The sequence below is a fragment of the Ovis canadensis genome, chromosome 17 (genome assembly GCF_042477335.2).
Source record: "Ovis canadensis isolate MfBH-ARS-UI-01 breed Bighorn chromosome 17, ARS-UI_OviCan_v2, whole genome shotgun sequence".
Taxonomy (NCBI): domain Eukaryota; kingdom Metazoa; phylum Chordata; class Mammalia; order Artiodactyla; family Bovidae; genus Ovis; species Ovis canadensis.
Genome location: NC_091261.1, coordinates 72,838,469 through 72,859,586, shown reverse-complemented (window position 1 = coordinate 72,859,586; position 21,118 = coordinate 72,838,469). Strand labels below are relative to the sequence as shown.

Genomic DNA, 21,118 nt, shown 5'->3' with positions numbered 1-21,118 from the left:
AGAGCCTTGCTCCGCCTTTTTATTCTGTTCAGGCTCTCAATGAATTGGAGAGGACTAACTTTTGAGGCTGATTGTTCTTTGCAGAGGGCATTCTTGGGAGTGTCCAGCATAATTATCTGGTATTATTTCAAATGATGATTAAAAGTGAGTCTTTTGTGGTAGGGAGTGCTTTCTGTTAATTATCTTATTTATTTATTTTAAGCCTCCTTCCCAACTTCTGTGGTTCAGTTCTGCTTATTTTAGGAACCCATTAATGTATTCAGTATCAATTACCACTTGCACACAGCTCTGTGTGGGTGAGTTGCAGAGCTGAGAAATTCATTAAGAAAATGAGTTCTGTTTTTTTAAGTTTACTTTTATCACTTTCTCATTTCAGCTGGGTACCTGGGGGGGGGGGGTGGTGAAGAAAAGCTAAAAGACACCTGATGCCACTTTTAACTTTTGGCTTGAGTCATACAGATTGGATTTAACTTTAATGAAAATAGAGGAAATAAACTCTGAATGTATGTGCTCGTCCAAATTTATAGGTCTTAGCCAAGAAGCCTGAGTTATTTTTAAAAATTCATAAAGAATGCACTTTTCATGCTTGCTGTTTGAAATCTCAGGTATCATTTAGCCTAAAACACAGAGGCACACAAAATGATGTACTATTAGATTCTTGGCCAATTTTTTTAAAACTCCACTCAACCTCCCCTCCCAGTGTCTACCTCTCCCTGGTAGGCCCCTGCTTTCCCCTCATCTTTGCAAAGACACCCTCACCCGCTCCAGCATGGTAATGAGCTGGCCCCCTGCCTGCCTCGTAACCTTATTTTCTTTCATCACAGAGGCTGTGTCTCAAAGTCCTGTTTGTGATTAACTAACCTTGGTGGTTAGGATAACAAAAGGTGAAACAGTTCAAGCAGCAAGTGGGAAATTTCCCTTACAGATGGTTTCTTTCCCTTTGGTGGAAAACCCAGAAATGACTGGATGGCATATACGCCTCATTATGGGATCGGTAAGCCAGCACGGAATTGCATCATGTTTGCTTTGCCTCTTTCCTCACTTCTTTTCTCTTTTTTTCCAAATTGTCACCTCCTGTAGGCTTTTACCTCCTAAATGAAGTGTCAGCCCTTTAATCCTTGTCTCAGTTTCTGTTTTCTAGAGGAACCTGGCTAACTAAGTAGAACCAAGGAAAGGAATCTTTGATTAAGGGAAGGTCCATAATATCAGGCCTCTAGGTGCTTAGGAGGAAGGCAGTAAGATTGTTCTTATAGTTGAGTCACCAAGTCACATCTGACTCTCTGGGACCCCACTGGACTGTAGCCCACCAGGCTCCTCTGTCCATGGGATTCTCCAGGCAAGAATACTGGAGTGGATTGCCATTTTCTTCTCTACGGGATCTTCCTGATGCAGGGTTCGAACCCACATCTCTTGTGTCTCCTGCATTGGCAGGTGGGTTCTTTACCATGAATCCCCCTGGGAGGCTCTTGTAAGACTGTAGAAAACACCAAAAAGGAATATCCTAAAGGCACATTTTCCTAACTTAACACTTCCGTTGAAGCATTCCTCCACAACTGGAGAAAAAAAGGGAATGTGGCCTACTCAAATGTCACAGTGACACAGAGGTGGTTAAGGCCGAAGGAATTCAGAACTTAAGGGTAGAAAGTTCATAAAGCTTTCCTTCCTATAAGCTACAGTGTTAGTTTTTCTTCCACCCATCCTCTATAGAGCACCTGTTGTGTATCGGGAACCCCACAAGCTGCTGAAGAAATAGCAGTGGAGAGATAGTGATTCTGGTCCTCAAGGAACTCACTTTCAGCAGGGAAGACAGAAAGGACACATACAAGTGAAAAGTGCAGGATTAAAGGGGAGAATTTTTTAGGGGCTTTTCGTGTCGAGAAACAGATGGTCTTCTATTACCACAAGCATATGAATGGAAATGGGGAAGGCAGAAAACTCAAAAGGATGCCTCATGAGAACCCAGATAAAAGCACACAATTCAGCTTCCCTGCATGTATGGAAACTGGATCTTGTTGGGTTTCTGAATGCCTAGATTGTAGGCAGAAACTGTAAGGCCCTTCAGATCCAGTGCAGTGATCCCAGCTCTATTATTTCATGAATAAGTCCCTGAGACTTCCCTGGTGGTCCAGTGGTTAAGACTCCATGCTCCCAATGCTGGGGGCCAGGGTTTGATCCCTGGTCAGGGAACTAGATGCCACATGCCGCAACTAAGACTTTGCATAGCTGCAACTAGAGATCCCACAAGCTGCAACTAAGACCCGGTGCAGCCAAATAAATAAATATAAATAAACATTAAAGCAAACAAACAGACCTCAAAATAGAGAGGGCTAATCAAGTTAGACATTTCCTTCTTTCTCACACTCTTGTCCATAGGTAGGAGTTGGTCCAAGGTGTCTGCTCCAGGAAGCTGAAAGGGGACCCAGGTTCCTTCTGTGTTGTTGCCCTGCCATACCGGGTGGGTATTGTCTTTATCTACATGGTGCAAGCTGGCTCTCCAGCAGAGCATCAGCATTTGTCCCTGTGGGAAGGAAGGAAGGGGAGGAACTGAGTGGGCAAGCCGCTGAAGTGGCCTACTTCACTTCCAGTCGTTCTGCTGTCAAGAACTAGTCACCTGACCAATTCCAGCGCAACGGAGGCAAAGAAACCATCTCTAGCTGGGCTAAAACCCCTGGATTGGGGGGTGGGTACTATTACTAAAAGGAAGAAAGCGAGAACAGAAACTGGATAAGATTGCCAGAAGTAGAGCATAATAATCCCAGTTGGAGAAGACTCTTGAGAGTCCCTTGGACTGCAAGAAGATCCAACCAGTCTGTCCTAAAGATCAGTCCTGGGTGTTCATTGGAAGGACTGATGCTAAAGCTGAAACTCCAATACTCTGGCCACCTCATGCAAAGAGTTGACTCATTGGAAAAGACTCTGATTCTGGGAGGCTTTGGGGGCAGGAGGAGAAGGGGACGACAGAGGATGAGATGGCTGGATGGCATCACCGACTCGATGGACATGAGTTTGGGTGAACTCCTGGAGTTGGTGATGGACAGGGAGGCCTGGCGTGCTGCGACTCACGGGGTCGCAAAGAGTCGGATACGACTGAGCAACTGAACTGAAATGAGCAGAACTGAACTGAATCCTAGTTAACTTTGAATTTCTGATAAGCAACTGTTTTTAGTGTAAGTATGTCCCATTTGGACATACTCATTGTTTATCTGAAAATTATTTATTCGGTTCAGTTCGGTTCAGTCGCTCAGTCGTGTCTGACTCTTTGCGACCCCATGAATCGCAGCATTATCGGGTATCTGCAATTCCAAGCAGGCCGCGTGTCCTGTATTTCGTCTGTCAACGCTAACAGTAGGGCACAAGGAGTGTTGTCACTTTGTCACTGGTGCGGTCTTTTCGCATCGGTTACAAGTGAGCCATCAAGGCAACTCAGGTCCAAGGGGAGGGATTAGAACATCTCTTGATGAGGGAGTGACAAGGTTACATTGCAAAAGAGTATGTGGCAGACACGGTCGTAGCCATCTTTGGAAAACACAGTTCACCTTACATGTTTTATATCATTTGAGCAAATCAAATGTCACCCCTCTTAAATGTTAGTTTCATCTTACGCTTGCACCAAGTCTCTTAAAAGTCACTCGACCCACCCTGGGTTCTCTCCCAGGAATCCTAACTCAGAAATAGGAGGGAAGGAAGCGGAAAGAGACCAAGCGGCGGAGGCCAAGTGGTGTGCTCCTTCGCGCAGGGCTCTGGAGGACAAGCTCATGAGCTGCTGTCGAATTCTCGAGACCCACCCCTGGATTCCTCCTTTGATAAATTTCAATAGTTCAGCTTTTCCTTTGATGCCACAAAATGCCTCCAGCATCCTTTCATTAACTTCTTCTTCTCTCTCATCCAGTTTTTCTTCTTTGGTTTACACTAACCACAGGACACTTCTTTTAATTGCCATCAAAATTTGACAAGCAAGGGACTTCCCTGCTGCCCAGTGGGACACTGGAAGACTCAGGGCTTCCAATGCAGGGGGTGTAGGTTCAAACTCTGGTCAGGGAACTAAGATCCTGCCTGGGGCACAGTGTGGCCAAAAAAAGTTTTTTTTAAAGTGAGACATTGCATACAGCCAAATTTAACCTTAAAAGAGGTAAAAGAACAGCAGTTCTTTGGGAGGATGTCATTTCTTCTGAGGCATCTATGACAGGATTGAATGTGTCACCATGATTTATATTTCACTGTTGTTGTTGCTGTTCAAAGAAACTACCCACTGTCTGTGTTATAAATAAGTAAATCAGAGGCATAGATAATTGGTGACAGCTATCACTTCAGTATTAGTAAAGTAGAATTTGCATACATTTCCTCTACAGGACTGGCCAAGGAAAAACTGACCAGTGGGAACTTTAATCACTTTTCTCTCCAATCTGACAAAGGAGAAGAACAAAAAAGGCAGTGGGGAGCAAGAAAAATGGAAAGAGAATTAACAGTCCAGTCTACAAACTGAATAATCATATTGGGATATAGAAGCATCAAAAGTGAGAAAATACTAAGGAGATATTTCCAGGTAAAGGGTCCTGATGTTCAGGAAACAGCCTCCCAGTCTTAGCTGGGAGGTTTACAAGAGAAAAGAAGAGAAACTAATAGGAGAGTTTTGGATAAGAAAGACTTGGAGGAATACTGAGAGGTATGATACAGTTCAATGAGCAAACGAGAGTGGTTGTGGATCTTTATCTCTGGGGAGTTGAGAGAAAAGAACAGATTGCTGGTATTCGTTTGGGACGGACCGGGCGAGCTGATGAGAGCCTTCAGAGTCCTCTGAGTCCTCCTCGGAGTTTCTCGGGGTTTTGCGCCCCTCCTCATTTAAACTGCTCTCTTCATGCGTGTCACAGCACAGCACCTCCTCTCCCTGACCTCCCTTCTCTGCTCTCCTCGGCTCCCTGGAGAGGAAAGCTTCTGCAAACCACTAGAATGACTTGTAATGTCTTTTGAAGCACAGGCCAGAAGCTTCTGGATGTCTGGCGCCCTTCAGAAAAGCTATTAAAGAATCACAACAACATATATATGGAATTTAGATGATAACCCTCTATGCGAGACAGCAAAAGAGACACAGATGTATAGAATGGACTTTTAGACTCTGTGGGAGAGGGAGTGGGTGGGATGATTTGGGAGAATGGCATTGAAACATGTATACTATCAGGTAAGAAACGAATCGCCAGTCTATGTTTGATACAGGATACAGGATGCTTGGGGCTGGTGCACGGGGATGATTCAGAGAGATGATATGGGGTGGGAGGTGTGAGGAGGGTTCAGGATTGGGAACTCATGTACACCCGTGGCTGATTCATGTCAATGTATGGCAAAACCAATACAGTATTGTAAAGCAAAATAAAGTAAAAATAAAAATTACCAAAAAAAGAATAAAAATAAAAAATAAACTGCAAAAAAAAAAAAAAAGAATCACAACATGCTCAGAAGTGTGACCGACCTAACAATGTCACCACAGAAAGTGCTAATCATGTGGAACAGGAGCAATCAGATTCGTGGCTGGCTCTCGTGAAATGGAAACGTGACACTTCAGCGGCTGCCAGGTGGTGCTTAAATAAAACTAGGGCACTTCACCTTGAAAGCTTTCAGGAAGTGCTGGGAAGCTGTGTCCTGTAAAAAGAGAAATAAATGATTTTAAAAGCCCCGGCCTCTGCGTGGGAGTGGTTTGGTGCCATGTTGAGTGATGTCATAGTCTAGCGCTGTTGAGTATTTGGATTGGGGCTAGTGGGATGGTGGAACTGATGTCATAATTTTAATTAAGTTGTATTCATTTCAAATTTCTAAATCGAGGTCAAAGTCACACAATAAAAAAGTAAACATTTAAAAATGAACAACTCCATGGTGGGCTTCCCAGGTGGCCCTAGTGGTAAAGAACCCTCCTGCTAATGCAGGTTAGACATAAGAGCTGCGGGTTCGATCCCTGGGTTGGGAAGAGCCCCTGGAGGAGCCTACGGCAACCCACTCCAGTGTTCTTGCCTGGAGAATCCCATGGACAGAGGAGCCTAGTAGGCTGCAGCCCATGGGGTCGCAGAGTCAGACACGACTGAAGTGACTTGGCACAGCATATACTGTTGTGCTGCTGCTGCTGCTGCTGCTGCTGCTAAGTCGCTTCAGTCGTGTCCGACTCTACGCGACCCCATAGACGGCAGCCCACCAGGCTCCCCCGTCCCTGGGATTCTCCAGGCAAGAATACTGGAGTTGCAGCCACCTCCATCAAGTTTCAAAACATTTCATCACCCCCACCAAAGACCTCATATCCTTTAAGTAAGTACTCCTCACTCTCCCCTCCCCCTTGATACTTGAGTCAAGTATCAAGTCAAATTGATACTTGACTCCACTATTGGAAAAACTTTTAAATATGTTTGGAATTCCTTGGGTCTATGAATCTACTTTTTCAACTCTACATTTTTGAAATCTAACCAGAGGCCTAGAGGCTTTACTGACAGTTCAGTAGTTAAGACTTCGCCTTCCAAAGCTAGGGTGCAGCTTCCTTGTGGGGGAGTGGAGATCCCACAGACCTCATAGCCAAAAACCCAGAACATAAGCAACAGAAGTAGTATTGTAACAAACTCAGTAAAGACTTTAAAAATGGTCCATATAAAAAAATGTTTTAAAAGATAAAATAAATATAGAACAATAATTTCCAATTCAAACTTACCATCTCGGGAATTTCTTGATGGTCCAGCAGTTAGGACTCTGTGCTTTCATTGCTGGGGCCCAGGTTCACTCCCTGGTCAGGGAATGAAGATCCCAGAAACCATAGCGTACGACCAAAAACAACAAATGCATCATCTCAATTGAGGTACACTACAAAATAAGAAAAAATGTAAGAGATCTTATTTATCTTTAAAAAATATATATTGATTAACAATGAAATAACACTATTTTAGAAATACTAAGTTTAATAAAATGTATTGCTAAAGTTATTTTCAGCTTTTTTTATTCTTTTCATTGTGGCTACTAGAAAATTTAAAATTATGCACGTGGGAAAAAAATAATGCATGTGACTGACATTTATTTCTACTGGACAATAACTCAAACTAGATACTATCAGAAAACTTTTTAACTACCTACTGTGAACTTTTTTTTTTTTTTGGCCACTCCTCAAGCAGCATGACAGATCCTGGCTCCCCAACCAGGGATCAAACCTGTGCCTCCTGCAGTGGAAGCACGGAGTCCCAACCACTGAACCCCCAGGGAAGCCCCCACCATGAACTTTTATATACAATTTTGCTATCCTGTGAAAAAGTAGGTTAGAAACAATGTTTGCAATTTTATTGACCTTTCCTTAGACTTTAGCCTGGACCAGAATTGGTTACCAGCTAAGCTGTGGGAATTCTATGAAGGTTTCCTCCTCTCCTGCAAATTACTGATGCTCATATGAAGTCAGAATCATTGGGAAATGTCTTATGATACAATCACCAAAATATTTTAAGTGAGGAAAAATAAGGGATGCTTTCTGGCCTTCCAGCTTTTTTATGACATACATATTGATATACACTCTCAGTTTTGAATGAACTAAAAGTATGCAGTTTTCTGCTATTGAGAACAGAAAATAAGCACTTATTTATGTATATTCATTCATCAGCATATTGAGTGGACACTATGTGCGCTATGTTTGCTGCTGCCTGTTTAGGAATAAAAACCAAACAAGGTGCCTGTCCTTGAATGAAGCTTACGTTCCAGTGAAAAGAGACAGAAACCAATGAATAAGATAAGCACCAACTCTGACATGTTCTGTGGGAAAAAAATGAATATCAATGTATCAATATAATGACTTAATAAAGAGCAACTTTATCAAATGGCAGGGAGTGTGTGTGTGTGTGTGTGTGTGTGTGTACTATGTGTCCAATTTAGGTAACTAGGCAATCTCTCTGAGATGACAATTAACATTTGAATAAAAAGGAGTTAGCCACACAAATAGCCATGGGAAGAGCAGTCCAGGCAGAAGGCACACTCTGCAAAGCAAAGGGCTTGAGGTGTGTTTGAGGAACAGAAAGGAAGTCATATGATGAGGATGTGGTGAGCAAAAGGGAAAAGAACAGGAGACAGGACTGGCGAGCAGGAGCCAGTAGGTCATGGAAAGACATCTACATTTTATTTTATGGGTAATGGGGAGCCTTTGGTGGTTTTAGAGCACAAGAGTAACAGATGCTTTTTTCCCTTTTTCATACAGATGATCCAGCGGTAGCATCAATGGACAGCTGACCCTGTTCTATAATTGCCAGAAAGAAGAACTGATCGGTTTGGATAGATGTCCTCCAGTATTCAGTAGTATTTTAGTTAATACTGCTATATACCAAGACACTGTGAATGTATACTATTTGCACCAAGGGCCCAAGGACCACCTCCCCTGCCCCCTGCCCCCTGCCACTAGGAGATAATTCATCAAAAGTTGTGTCCAACTCTTTTCAATCCCATGGACTGTAGCCCCCCAGGCTCCTCTGTCCATGAAGATTCTCCAGGCAAGAATACTGGAGTGGATTGCCATGCCCTCCTCCAGGGGATCTTTCCAACCCAGGGATCAAACCCAGGTCTCCCTCATTTCAGGCAGATTCTTTACCCATTGAGCCACCTGGGAAGCCCAAAAGGAAAGACAAGATCAGTCAAATAAGTCAAACCCAAAACAAGGCATAGGGACTTCCCTGGTGGTCCAGTGGTTAAGAATCCACCTTTCAAATGCAGGGGATACAGGTTCAATAAGTAGCAGATGAGGGTATGGTGAGCTATATTGGGTTGGGTTCCCCACGAAGCTCATTCTGAGACAAGGATTCAAGAGCAGGTAGTTTATTCTGGAGATGATTCCAGGAAGCACAGTAGGGAGGATGGAAAGGGAGACACAGAAAGGAAGAGGGACAATAAGGGGCATGTGGCAAGCGAGTTATTGCTATGGGCAACTGGAGCTCAGCATCAGGGCAGGGGGCTCTGGCAGGCTGCAGAGAACAAGCCACATGTTATCTCCATGGAAGGAGAGGAAGCTGGGATATTCATCTACCAACTCCATCCATCACTGGGTGGGGCCGTTTCTAGAGACAGAAAATCCTTGCGACTTCTGGGCCATCCTGCTTGCTGGCCAGGTGTCCTTCCACAGCCAGAACAAAGCCCTCATTCAGAGAGTCACAGGCGTAGCAATGAGCATCTTTCTGTGTACAGAGGTTAGGACTGAGGGGCCCTGGGCAGGACCCCAGCAGCATCTACTACACAGGATCAAGCATAGAGGAAGTTATTACATAGTCTCATTTCTGGCGCCATTTCCAGTCCTCATTCTTGTTTTTCTTTCTCTCCCTTCTCTCCCACTTACAATTTATGCAATCTGGCTGTGTTTTATGTATCCTTGTAAGCTGCCTTAAATCTTTTTTTGGAACACAGCAGCGCATAAATAAATAAACACTAGCAAGGTTTAACATTTTCCCTTTATTTATTGACCATTTTTCCCTTCTGTGAACTTTTTGGACCAGGGCCTCTTTTACTTGCTTCTAGCATTGTGCAGGGCATATTGAAGGCATTTGATTATTGTTCTGTCGAGCAGCACAAAGATATGCGGTGGGTTTATAAACAGACTCTGTGACCAGAAACAGAGGCACAGGACTCTCTGGTCCTTGATTTCTTGAACTCAGAGCTTAAAATATTGCCTGCACATAGCAGATGCTCAGCCAATGTCTGTTAAACGAAAGAATGGGACTTGGAACATCTATATTCATAAGGGTTCCCATGGATCACCATTTAGAAATCCATCAACATACTGGAACTGTGTGTCTTCTAAGGGCAAAATTGCCTTTATCATGTGGATGCACTTATTTTCATGAGTATAATAAGCTGGGAGGCAGGAACTAAAGATAGATCTAGAGATGGTGTTTTAAAGTGTATATTCAGGTCTGGCGTTTCCGGGTGTACCGCGTGGGTCTCGTCTTCTTACGAGTTGGCGGAATGGCGGCGTTCGATGGCCCGGCAAAGCCGCTCCTGTCCCTAAACCCGCAGGAGGATGCCAAATTTAAAAAGGAGGTGGCTCAGGTTCGTCGGCGTGCGACCAAGCAACAGGAGAAACGAAAATCTACTCCTGGAGTAATCTATGTGGGCCACTTACCACCGTCCCTTTATGAAACCCAGATCCGAGCATATTTTTCCCAATTTGGCACTGTTACAAGATTCAGACTGTCCAGGAGTAAAAAGACTGGAAATAGCAAAGGCTACGGCTTTGTGGAGTTTGAATCTGAAGATGTTGCCAAAATAGCTGCTGAGACAATGAACAACTACCTTTTTGGTGAAAGACTCTTGAAGTGCCATGTTATACCACCTGAAAAGGTACATGAAGAACTTTTTAGAGAGTGGCATATGCCATTTAAAAGGCCATCATATCCAGCAGTGAAACGGTACAATCAGGATCGGTCACTTGTTCAAAAGCTACGGATGGAGGAGCGGTTTAAAAAGAAGGAAAAATTACTCAGAAAGAGATTGGCTAAAAAGGGGATTGATTATGATTTCCCTTCATGGGTTAAGGTATTACATAAAAATGAGGAAAATGCTTCAAACACTGGTCCTCGAAATTCCAGAAAGCACCAGGCTTTACGTAAGAAGAAGAAAGCCGCTTCAGTCACTCCTAAGACTCCTGAGAAGGCTGTGGATAGCCAGGGTCCCACACCAGTTTGTACACCAACATTTTTGGAGAAACGAAAATCTGAAGTGGCTAAAATGAATGATGATGATAAAGATAATGAAATAGTTTTCAAACATCCTGTATCTGGTGTAAAAGAAGAAACACAGGAGACTCAACCACCTGCAAGTTCAAAGAAAAAAAGACGAAGAAAACACAATCAGTGATTTTTTTTTTTAATGTATTGTGTATAGTTCTTCTGAAAAGATGATTTTATTATGAAGACTAATTCTGTATATTTAAGTAGATATAGTGGAATGCAACCAGTAACAAGCTAGTTGGGAAAAAACTGTCAGTTCAAGTTGCTGAGGAAAGCAGTCAGTGATTCTGGCTTCCCTGCCCTCGCTGAGATGCAGAGGTGCACACCAGTTTACAGCAGCCGGGCTCCCACTGCCTCTTGTCCTGCCTCTAGTTTTCTTAGCGGTTTTCACAGCTGCTTTTAGTTACTCTGCCTGGAGAGAAGATCACTATTAACTGCCAATTTAAGCACTAAACTGTAACTTTGTTGTTACCATCAAATAAAGAAAATCTTGCTTGACCATCAAAATAGTTCTCTGTTAGACCAAGCACATTTAACCCATCAAATGGCTGAAACTAGAAGTTGGATTCTATGGGGAATGAGGAGGTGTCAGTACTAATAGAGATTCATTTATGTATATACAATCATTTTTACCAATGTTAAATTAGTTTGTGGTGGGCTGGCATGGATTAATTAATAACTACCATCTTCTATCAGTATCATCAATCAGGAATTTGGTTTCAAGATTCATGTAGTGACCACCAGATAAACTTTTTCTGGTTTTTTTGTATGCAAGGGGGACTTGGATATCCTGAAATAAAAAATTGTTGGGTTTTGCTTTTTGAAGTGAAAAAAAAAAAAAAAGTGTATATTCAGCAGGCTCTGTGCATCTCAGAACAACCTTTGGTAACTCAAATGCAGCCTGTTTGTGAACCCGATCTTTGCTTGTAGGTGTCCTGGCAAACTGTTCTCATAACACTGCTATTGAGAAACTGCGTTCCCCAGGAAACTCAGATGCTAGAAATTGAGTGACTGCTTTATATCTCATGAATCAGAAATTGTTGGACTTCCCTGATGATCCAGTGGCTAAGACTCCATATTCCCAATGTAGAGGGCCCAGGTTTGATCCCTGGTCAGGGAACTAGATGCTGCAACTGAAGATCCTGCATGCTACAACTAAGACTCAGCACAGAGAAAGGAAGGAAGGGAAGAAAGAAACAGGAAAGAAAGAAGCTGTTGTTTGTGGGTTATAGGCATGCAGGTATCTGGATTGGGTTTTTCTGGGACTATCACATCTCCCCTCCTTTTTTATTTTTGGCTGTGACATTTCCCCAGTAGTTTTAATAAAACACTAGGTAGAATTTAAAGCGTAGCCCCTGAAAGACAAATTTTTTTCCACTTAACAGATCAGCATTACCCATAAGTAGGTTACTTCTAGGAAGCTCCATTTTCATATAGATCTTAGCAAAGGAGGAGAAATAGTTTGGCACTTTTTAAATTTATGTATGTTTAAATTAAGATATAATTTGAATAACATAAAGTTCATACTTTTTTTGATAAGTAAGAAGTGGATTTATTTAGAGAGAGACACACTCCACGGACAGAGTATGGGCCATCACAGAGGGCAAGTCTGGCAGCCAAGTTCACCCTTTTCAAAGTGAATGAACCAGTGAGTGTGTGCTCAGTCGCTCAGTCGTGGCCGACTCTGTGCGACCCCATGGACTGTAGCCTGCCAGGCTCCTCTGTCCATGGGATTCTCCAGGCAAGAATCCTGGAGGGGGGTTGCCATGCTCTCCTCCAACAGTTCTTCCCGACCAGGGGGTAGTACCCGCATGTGCCTGCATCTCCTGCCCTGCAGGCAGTGGTTTTTAGTACATTCACTAGGTTACGCAACTATCACCACTAATTCCAGAACTGTTCCTTTGCCCCCCAAAGACTCCAATACTCATTAGCAGTCACTTCCTATTCCCCGGTCTTCCCAGCTTCTGGCAACCACTCATCTCTATGGATTTGTCTATTTTAGACATTTCCTATAAATGGAATCATATGATATGTCGCCTTTCCAATCTGGCTTCTTTCGCTTACCAGAATGATCTTAAGTTGCACCATGTTGTACCACGTATCAATACTTCCTTTTTCATGGCTGAAGAATATTCCACTGGTGTATGGCTACACCACACTTCGTTTATCCATTCATCCATGGACAGACACTCGGCCGTTTCTACTTTTTGGCTATTGTGAATAAGGTTGCAGTGAACACCTACATACAAGTAATCTGTTCAAGTCCTCACTTCCCATTTCTTTGGGTATTTATCTAGGATTGGAATTTCTAGGTCATATGAGAATCACCTGTTTTCCAAAATGATTACACTCATTTTACTTTCCCCCCAGCAATGTATGAGAATTCTAATTTCTCCACATTCCCACTAATACTTGTTATTCTGTGTGTGTGTTTAAACCATAGCCAACCTGGGACTTCCCTGGTGGTCCAATGGCTAAGACTCTGTGCTCCCAATGGAGGGGGCCTGGGTTCAGTCCCTGGTCAGGGAACTAGCTCCACTATGCTGCAGCTAACAGTTCACATACCACAACGAAAGACTGAAGATCTGCATGCCATAACTAAGACCCAGCACAATCAAATAAATAAATATTAAAAAATAATAAAGTGGTGGCTCAGATGGTAAAGAATCCGCTTGCAATGCAGGAGACTTGGGTTTGATCCCTGGGTTGCGAAGATCCCCTGGAGAAGGAAATGGCAACCTATTCCAATATCCTGGCCTAGAGAATCCCCACGGACAGAGGAGCCTGGCGGGCTACATTCCTGGGGTCGCAAAGAGTTGGACAAGACAGAGCGACTTTTGCTTTCACTTTCATAGCCATCCTAATAAGTGTGAAGTGGTATCTTGCCTCTATTATTATTTTTTTATTTAAATTTCCCCCTGTCCTGTCTGAGCCCTGATATACCTGTCCTGGAACAAACATCCATCTTTCCCCTTACCCCCAACATCCATCTTTCTTCTTTCACATACTTTTGTTTTGAGAACAGTTTTAGGATTACAGAAGATGGAGCAGATAGTACAAAGAGTTGCTGGGCTTCCCGGGTGGTGCGAGTGTAAAGAGCCTGCCCGCCAATGCAGGAAACATAGGTGATGTGGGTTCAGTCCCTGGGTTGGGAAGATCCCCTGGAGGAGGAGATGGCAACCCACTCTAATATCCTTGCCTGGGGAATTCCATGGACAGAGGAGCCTGGTAGGCTATGGTTCATGGGGTCACAAAGAGTCAGACATGACTATAGTAACTTGGCACGCAGGCAAGCACAGACAGTTGGCATGTACCTCTTCTCTCTTCTGCTCACAATTTCTCCTCTTAGTGACATCATACATTAGTGTGATATATTTGTTATAGGTGCTGAACCAATATTGATTCAGGGTTATTTTAAATTTATATTGATACATTATTATTAACTGAAGCCCTTAGTTTATATTATGGTCCTTCTTTGTGCTGTACAGTGGTATGGCTTTTGACAAATATGTAATGTTATATGTCTGTTATTATAGTATCACACAGAGTAGTTTCATTGCCCTGAAGATCCTCTGTGCTTTACTGATTCATCCCTCCCTCCCGCCTCCAAAGTGCTGAAAACCATTGATCTCTTCCTGTCTCTTTTTACTAGAATCCTTTTTACTTTTGACTACAGTCTTTTCCAGAATGTTGTGTAGTTGGAATCATACAGAGTTTGAACTTTTCAAACTGGCTAATTTCATTTTTTTTTCACCTTTTGAAGAATTTCAGATTGGGGGCAGTTTTAAACAAAGGTGCTATAGGCATTCTCTGATTGAGTGATGACCTGGAGAAGCCAGTGCCACTGAACAGATTGTTTATTACTTACCTTCCTGAGAGAAGGGGACACACCACACCACTCAGGGCCACAGGGGAGGGGTCAGGTCTTGATCAGGAGGCAGAAGCAGGAATAAGCAGAAAGCCTAAGCCACAGCCTTTACTAGAGTTTCTGCAGAAAAGGAGAGACAGCCTACACCACCTAGGATGGGCTCCTTTGCGTAATTCCAGCAGGCTCTAGGGCATAGGAGCTGTCTTCAATTGTCTGGTACCTGATTCTGGGGTGATTAGGGAGAAGCAACTATTGGCTTGGTGTGTGAGTTAGATAAGCAGGTGGGTGGGATATGACACTGAGTCAGATGGTCTTTGCATGACTAGACACGTTCCAGCAAGCAATCCACCTCCTCTAAGAGATTAGCTAGCTCTATAAATGCAGTCTCTCCTCCAATCTGCAAGGTCCCCCAAGATGTTCACAACCTCATAAGATATATAAAATAATAATAATAATAATAATAATAAACATGATTAGGGAGTTCACCTGGTGGTCCGGTGGGTAAGACTCCAAGTTCCCAATGCAGGGGGCCCAGGTTTGATCCCTGGTCAGGGAACCTGATCCCATGTGCTACAACTAAGAGTTTGCATGCTGCAACTAAAGATTTCACATGCTGCAAATGAAGACTCCACCTGCCGAAACTAAAAGAACCTGGATGCCAAAACAAACACTGAAGATTCTGAGTGTGGTGACTAAGACATGAAACAGCCAAATAAATAAATATTTTTAAGGTATTAAAAAAAATGTTAATACACTGAGTTTCCCTAGAGGAATGGTTTTGAGATTGGCTCTATGCAAGCAGGTACTTATGGGGTTTTTACTAGGGATCAGCCCCTCTAAAAGGAAAGGAAAAGTCTGGCTGCAGTACCAGCTTGACAAAGTCTTGGCCAACCCAGAGGGAAGGTGTGCAGTGAGGAGTGCCCATCAGAGTGCCCTGCATCCAGAGGAGAGGGGCACCCTTCACAGCCTTGCCTTGGTTGCTCAGTAGTGCAGGCTGCTCTGGAAAGGGTATAACCATGAGCGAGGCAGCTCTGCTCCTAAAACAGACCCTGAAGGAGCTTGGGGGCCATCTGACCCCACTCCCTGCAAGTGGACAGCAAGCCCTTCCTTAAAGGGGGAATGTTGGGTGGCGCATGTCTGTGACAAGCTTGGGGATTCTATTGCAGTTGGCCTCAGCAGTTGCTGGCTTGAGGACACACTCATTTTCTCCTTTCCATATACTGGTTTTGTTTCGTTTTATTTATTTATTTATTGAGGATATACTCTTACTGGCTACCTTTCTTCCCCTGCCTCACTTCCCCACTCTCCTTCACCTCCTTAATCAACTACTTGCACCAAAATCCTTGTCTTAGAGTCTGCTTTTGGGGGAACTGAAACCAAAACACATCCAATTCACCATTAGAATGATGCTCCTTGGGGCAGGTCTGGCAGTTTCCAGTTCGATAAATGTACTTGGGGCTTCCCAGGTGGCGCTAGTGGTAGAGAACCCGCCTGCCAATGCAGGAGACATAAGAGACATGGGTTTGATCCCTGGGTCAGGAAGATCCCCTGGAGGTTAGCATGGCAACCCACTCCAGGATTCTTGCCTGGAGAATCCCATGGACAGATGGGCCTAGCAGGCTATAGTCCACAGGGTCATAAAGAGTCGGACACGACTGAAGCACACACATCTTGCATTACATATACATACGGTGATTCTAGTCCTGATTTGCTCGACACAGTTCAGTTCAGTTCAGTCACTCGGTCATGTCCGACTCTTTGCGACCCCATGAATTGCAGCATGCCAGGCCTCTCTTTTCATCACCAACTCCCGGAGTTCACCCAAACTCATGTCCATCGAGTCATTCTTGTTTAATATGTTTTCCTGATGTTCCATTCCATTGATGCCCCTTTTTCTCCTAAAATTATCCTGGTTTGGGGACTTCTCTGGTGATCTGGTCACTAAGACTCCATACTTCCAATGCAGGGGGCCTGGGTTCCATCCCTGTCAGGGACCTAGATCCCACACACTGCAGCTAATCGACTAAAGAAAGATCCCCCATGCTGCAGTGAAGATTGAAGATGCTGTGTGCTGCAGCTAAGACCGGGGACAGCCAAATAAATAAATATTTAAAAAACAAAACCATCCTGTTTTGGATGATACATGTTATGATCAACCTACAACGCTTTAAAGTAAGTGATCCTTAATAAGATCCATGGACAGGGAAAAGTGGTTTGTTTTGATCTTGTATGCCATCAACTCATAGTTTATTTTGGGTGAATCATCCAGTTTTAGAGTTGGAAGCAACCTCCAGGCCTGGCTTATCCATTAACTCTCAACATTTTTTTTTTCCCCCAAACTGTTGGAATGCACATGGTTGACTATTCACATGCATAACACCCCCATGGGAATTCCGATTATGCCAGCTGTAACCCCACTCCTTTTCTCCTAGCCAGGAAAGCATACCGAATGCTGGTGAGAATTAGGTTGTTACAAGGATAATGTGATATTTTTAAAAAGATGAATCATTCTCCCGCACTGGTACTTTAACCACCAGCATCAAATCAGTCATGAAACAGTTCGTGACTGATTGAATTTAAGAACTGCTGATCTTGTTCCAAACCCCTACATTACATAAAAAAGTCATTTAGCCATATGGTGTCTCCACTTTCTCACCTGGAAATGGGGATGCTAAAGTCTCCTTCCCTGTCTGGTTGAGTTTTGGTAGAAGGCAAATGAGATAATGGATGTGAAAGCTTCAGGAGGTATAAATCCTTTGAACCAATGGGAGCCATTGTGGGTTTTATCTGTATGTGGCAAGAGGCAGCCATATCTGCTTAGAGTTTTCCAGAGCCACACTAGAATTTACAAAATAGGTGGATTTGTACCCATGTGGTTTGCACAGAACATTTATGAGTGAAAAATTTACCAGTGTTCCTGTTCATTATGTGAATTCTCTTTATGTCTTTGCTAAGGTGTCTTAGTCAAAATTCAATGGTTGGGAGTGGATACAGGTAGGTATATGTATGGCTGAATTCCTTTGCTGTCCACCTGAAACTATCACAACACTGTTAATCAGCTATATTCCAATACAAAATAAAAAGTTTAGTTAAAAAAAATAAATAAAAACCCCAAGTTGGGAACTTCCCTGGGGGTCCAGTGGCTAAGCACTCGGTGCTCCCAATGCAGGGGACCCGGGGTTCCATGTGGACTCTAGTCAGGAAACTAGAGTCCGCATCGCTCAAGGAAGAGCTTGCATACTGCAACCAAGAGTTCAAATGTCACAGCTAAAGATCCTACGTGCCACAGTGAAGATCGAAGATCCCATTTGCTGCAACTAAGACCTGGCACAGCCAAATAAAGAAATGTAAATATTTTTTTAAAAACTGTATATAAAAAATTCCAATGGTTACAAGAGACAAAGATCCAACATGAATTAGCTTGAATAAATTGGCTCACATAATGAAACCACAGGAACGTGCTGGCTGGAGTTGGCCACAGGGACGGCCAGAACTTGAGACTGGAACATCGAAAGGATTCTCTGCGTCTCTCACCCATGCTGCTTTCTATGCTTCATTATCTTGGAACAGCTTTCACTAGGTGGGGGCATGGCTATCAGATGCTAGGCTCACATCTTTACCTCTTTGTGATCATAGAGGAGAGACGCCCTTGTTCCCCAGCCTGCCCCCTCAGATTAATTAGAAGAACCCGAGTGAGGCACTCTGATTGGCTCACCATTGGACCAATCACTGTAGTCCAGGAAATAAAGTATAGACTAAGTCAGCTGCCCACACCTCCCATCAATTGCTCGAGGGCTTCTCATGCACACAGTTGCTTCAGGGATTTGGAGGAGCTGGCAGCCGCCAGATCTGTGTCTATCATTCAAGGAAAATAAAATCTTTTAATACACCGTCAAACCTTTATTCCTAACGAACCTTTTTCTATTTCGGGGGCTATAAACAGCAAATCCTTTTCTTTTCCTTCCAAATGAAAATATTTTGAATATTGTAATGATGACTTTCCAAAGCCTACTTTCAAAATCACTCTTGAAATGGTTTGTGCCAATGTACACTCCTACTCACAGATGGTGGTGGGTATTCTTGAATGGTAAACTGTCATTGATCTATGCTGGTGGCTGTCGATTGAGGGTGATTGTGACTTCCCAGGGATGACGGCAATGTCTGGAGACAGTTTTGATTGTCACAAACGAGGGTGGTGCTACTGGCTTCTCGTGGGTAGGAGGACAGGATACTGCTAGATACCCTGCAGTGCACAGAGAGCAGCTCTCACAACAAAGAATCCTCTGGTTCGAAATCTCAATAAAGCTGAGAACCTCTCATCTATACATAGGGATATGGTCTTTGTCTTTCTATATGAAGAAGTCTCAACAAGGAGCCTTGCCTGGACAGAGAATCGTGGGCAGCACACTCTATCGGCTGGTCTTGGCACAGGGAGGTACGCTGGAAGTCGTGTCTTCCCACTTCGGGAGGAGGGCGGTGAACATGGCAGGTAAAAAAGCTTGGCAAGTGCCCGGATAAACTTCTTGGAAAACTCACCCTTTCAGCTCTTCTGGACTCTTTTTTTTTTAAAATTGGAGGATAATTGCTTTACAGAATTTTGTTGTTTTCTGTCAAACCACAACATGAATCAGCCATAGATATATATATATATATCCCCTCCCTTTTGAACCACCCTCCCTGGACTCTTCGTTTTAAAGACAGTATTTAAAGCACTTTAGCAAAAAGAGAGGTAGCTCAGTATATAACTGAATGTGAGAATTACCGATGTTTAGTTTATTTCTATTCTGATTCTTGGAAAATAATGGTCATATATTATCATTAAGGAAATTTAATGCATGACAAAATGGAATGTAAGAAACCCCTCCCATGCCTACAGTGTCTGGTCTCAGCAAATTTTACAACAGGAAAAACTCATCTTTAATTTTCAGCTTCCTTATTTTTCATCTTTCTCCATGTCACTCACTGCGTCTCTACTGACTGAGACCAATGCATGTTACCATCTGCTTCTTTTCAGAAGTAGTAAAATGAAGCAGTTAAGAGTAGGGACTCTTGTCATTGGACTGTCTGGATCAAAAGCATGACTCTGTTAATTATTAATAGTGTAGCTTTGGGCAAATTTCTTTAATTCAGTACAGTTGCTCAGTCGTGTCCGACTCTTTGTGACCCCATGGACTACAGCACACCAGGCTTCCCTGTGCATCACCAACTCCCGGAGCTTGCTCTAATTCATGTCCTTCGAGTCAGTGATGCCACCCAACCATCTCATCCTCTGTCGTCCCCTTCTCCCCTGCCTTCAATCTTTCCCAGCATCAGGGTCTTTTCCAATGAGTCAGTTCTTCGCATCAGGTGGCCAAAGGTTTGGAGCTTCAGCTTCAGCATTAGTCCTTCCTAAGAATATTCAGGACTGATTTCCTTTAGGATGGACTGGTTTGATCTCTGTGCAGTCCAAGGGATTCTCAAGAGTCTTCTCTAACATCACAGTTCAAAAGCATCAATTCTTCGGCGCTCAGCTTTTTTATGGTCCAACTCTCACATCCATACATGACTATTGTAAAAACCATAGCTTTGACTAGACAGACCTTTATTGGCAAAAATAATGTCTCTGCTTTTTAATATGCTATCTAGGTTGGTCATAACTTTTCTTCCAAGGAGCAAGCATCTTTTAATTTCATGACAGCAGTCACCATCTGCAGTGATTTTGGAGCCTAAGAAAATAAAGTCAGTCACTGTTTCCATCGTTTCCCCATCTATTTGCCATGAAGTGATGGGACTGGATGCCATGATCTAAGTTTTCTGAATGTTGAACTTTAAGCCAACTTTTTCACTCTCCTCTTTCACTTTCATCAAGAGGCTCTTTAGTTCTTCTTCACTTTCTGCCATAAGGGTGGTGTCATCTGCATATCTAAGGTTATTGATATTTCTCCTGGTGATCTTGGTTTCAGCTGTGCTTCCTCCAGCCCAGCGTTTCTCATGATGCACTCTGCATAGAAGTTAAATAAGCAGGGTGACAATATACAACCTTGATATACGTACTCCTTTCCCTATTTGGAACTAGTCTGTTGTTCCATGTCCAGTTCTAACTGTTGCTTCCTGACCTGCATATAAGTTTCTCAAGAGGCAAGTCAGGTGGTCTGGTATTCCCATCTCTTGAAGAATTTTCCACAGTTTATTGTGATCCACACAGTCAAAGGCTTTGGCATAGTCAATAAAGCAGAAATAGATGTTTTTTCTGGAACTCTCTTGCTTTTTCTATGATCTAACGGACGTTGGCAGTTTGATCTCTGGTTCCTCTGCCTTTTCTAAAACCAGCTTGAACATCTGGAAGTTCTCAGTTCATGTACTATTGAAGCATCACTTGGAGAATTTTGAGCATTACTTTGCTAGCGTGTGAGATGAGTGCAATTGTGCAGTAGTTTGAACATTCTTTGGCATTGCCTTTCTTTGGGACTGGAACGAAAACTGACCTTTTCCAGTCCTGTGGCCACTGCTGAGTTTTCCAAATTTTCTGGCATATTGAGTATAGCACTTTCACAGC

The 21,118-nt window shown here is 43.2% G+C and overlaps 1 long non-coding RNA gene and 1 pseudogene across 1 annotated transcript in view; one reads left to right on the top strand and one right to left on the bottom strand.

Annotated features, from left to right (window-relative positions):
- Positions 1-21,118, bottom strand: part of LOC138422741 (uncharacterized) — a 68,466-nt gene that overhangs the window by 4,523 nt on the left and 42,825 nt on the right. Inside the window, exons 5-7 of the long non-coding RNA XR_011250001.1 lie at positions 6,683-6,831; positions 5,465-5,634; positions 2,312-2,518 (exon numbers count right to left, since the gene is read on the bottom strand). This is a non-coding gene — a long non-coding RNA (uncharacterized lncRNA). The remainder of the gene's footprint in view (positions 1-2,311; positions 2,519-5,464; positions 5,635-6,682; positions 6,832-21,118) is intronic.
- On the top strand, positions 872-11,222 carry LOC138422738 (MKI67 FHA domain-interacting nucleolar phosphoprotein pseudogene; annotated as a pseudogene).